At 57.3% G+C, this 2,500-nt stretch overlaps 1 non-coding gene across 1 annotated transcript in view; it reads right to left on the bottom strand.

Annotated features, from left to right (window-relative positions):
- The window catches only part of LOC124744097, a 1,909-nt gene extending 1,665 nt beyond the window's left edge, over positions 1-244 (bottom strand). Inside the window, exon 1 of the ribosomal RNA XR_007010609.1 lies at positions 1-244. This exon is cut by the window's left edge and continues 1,665 nt beyond it. This is a non-coding gene — a ribosomal RNA (small subunit ribosomal RNA).
- Between the last annotated feature and the right edge of the window lie 2,256 nt (positions 245-2,500).

Genomic DNA, 2,500 nt, shown 5'->3' with positions numbered 1-2,500 from the left:
CCGGACGAGCCGACCGATTGGTTTTGATCTAATAAAAGCGTCCCTTCCATCTCTGGTCGGGACTCTGTTTGCATGTATTAGCTCTAGAATTACCACAGTTATCCAAGTAACGTGGGTACGATCTAAGGAACCATAACTGATTTAATGAGCCATTCGCGGTTTCACCTTAATGCGGCTTGTACTGAGACATGCATGGCTTAATCTTTGAGACAAGCATATGACTACTGGCAGGATCAACCAGGGAGCTGCGTCAACTAGAGCTGAGCAGCCGGCCGCCCGGGAGTGTGTCCCGGGGGCCCGCGCGAACACGCAAGCGTCCGCTCAATCATTCTGCAAACAGGAGGAGGCTGAGCTCCCCTGCACAATACACCTCGAAACCCTCTCAGGTCCCGGCGGCGCGCAGCGCCGTCCCAAGTACTTGGTCGGGTTCGAGAGAGGCGCAATCGCCCGGAGTTAGGCGAGTAGACGCTTTCGGTGCGACCACCCGTGCTCCCAACTGAGCTTGCCGCTGCCGACAGAGGCCCGGGAGCGTGCTGTCGTGGCATTGCCGGCGGGAGACAACACGCGCCACCTACGGTGACCGGCAGCTCCAACGCCAGCGCCACAGAAGGACAAAAGCCCCACTTGGGTGCCGAAGCGAACTCTCCCAGCACAGCGCACGCGCCAACACATCCGCACAGCTGCGATACAAACCACCAGCGAGAACCGCTGGGGCGACCGAGCAGCAGACGGCGTCGCGGCGCCGAGCGCCGGGCGGCGGCGCATCCTCAACGCACACAGTCCTCAATCGGACCAGCACACTGAAGATGTCCACCGCGCTTCGCACCGGGCCCGCGAGGACCTACTTTGGCCGCACGGCGCCGCGCGCAGGGTGCGCCGGCGCGCAGCTGCGACGCCTGCCGCGTCCGTCGGCCGGCGCGCCTGCCACTGGCCGCCCCCACCAGCCGGCTGTAGCGCGTGCGCCCACGCACCGCGCGGCCAGCACGCCGGGAGGCGCCCCCTCACCGGCCGGGGACGGTCCCACCCAGCCACCGCCGCGTATCGCTTCACACCCAGATGCCGTTCAGTTTCGTCGGCATGGTGGGTATCGCTGGAACAACCGGTTCGTACCTCAACCTATCGTCGCCATCACCGATTCACCCCTAGCGAGAACAACCGCACCACAACAGGTTACCATTTGTTCATTTGCGTAACTTCACCAGAAAACGCAGGCGTCCATCGCCATTTGCAACTTCAACGATTATTGCATGCCTGTGTCAGGTGTCACGCCACACTACGTCTGCCCACATACACGCAACAAAATGTGCACGCCTAGACAATACGTGGAAGGTGGCCCCCGTACGTATGCGATGTCCATTGCTCGAACGACTGTCAACCGGCCTCTGTAGCATGTCGCAGATATGGAACGCGGTGCACCATGCCATCACGGTGTGTGAGGAGAGACGACTAGGTCCGAATACATCAACAGACAGCTCATGCTGATCGCCATCCACGGCGTCCGTTCCTCCCACACGTCTCTATGGCGTACCACACTGCAATCCAGCTCTCATAGGGAGACGACACGTAGCTGCGTGCACAATATTTGCACTGTATGGTCCGCCGTTTTTGGGCGCAGTCGTTGTACGGTCACACATGTGCCACGATGTATCATTCGGTACATAAGGACGAATGTGCAGTACAGATTGTGGTTTACGCGTACGACATTAGCGGACGGTTGACACAGGCCGCACCACAACGTAGCCTGAGTACGTCGCATGCGAAGGGCATTGAACATGCAAACTTCTCACCAACCAGCTTGCGAAGGCAGGGGGGCAAGGTGGGGACGTGGGGAGGGGCGGCATGTACGTCCTGCTGCCATCCACATTACAGTGTACAGCAGGAGCATGTGGAAAGTCAGCAAGACTTGCAAGGTGTTTAACATGAAGCGATACACAGGGGAGCGGGCAGTGCGAGTAGCGAACTATATTGCGAGGGTTGCGGGTGGGCAACACTACACTAATTGAACGAGTCGTATAACAATTACAGAGCAGGTTTAGGCGACAACATGGGTTACGTTAGGGGACAACGTGGGTTACGTTAGGGGACAACGTGGGTTACTTTAGGGGACAACGTGGGTTAGGTTAAGGCACAACGTGGGTTAGGTTAAGGCACAACGTGGGTTAGGTTAAGGCACAACGTGGGTTAGGTTAAGGCACAACGTGGGTTAGGTTAAGGCACAACGTGGGTTAGGTTAAGGCACAACGTGGGTTAGGTTAAGGCACAACATGGGTTAGGTTAAGGCACAACATGGGTTAGGTTAAGGCACAACATGGGTTAGGTTAAGGCACAACATGGGTTAGGTTAAGGCACAACGTGGGTTAGGTTAAGGCACAACGTGGGTTAGGTTAAGGCACAACGTGGGTTAGGTTAAGGCACAACATGGGTTAGGTTAAGGCACAACATGGGTTAGGTTAAGGCACAACATGGGTTAGGTTAAGGCACAACGTGGGTTAGGTTAAGG

Source organism: Schistocerca piceifrons, unplaced genomic scaffold (assembly GCF_021461385.2).
Source record: "Schistocerca piceifrons isolate TAMUIC-IGC-003096 unplaced genomic scaffold, iqSchPice1.1 HiC_scaffold_271, whole genome shotgun sequence".
Taxonomy (NCBI): domain Eukaryota; kingdom Metazoa; phylum Arthropoda; class Insecta; order Orthoptera; family Acrididae; genus Schistocerca; species Schistocerca piceifrons.
This window is presented reverse-complemented; position numbering and strand designations above follow the sequence as displayed.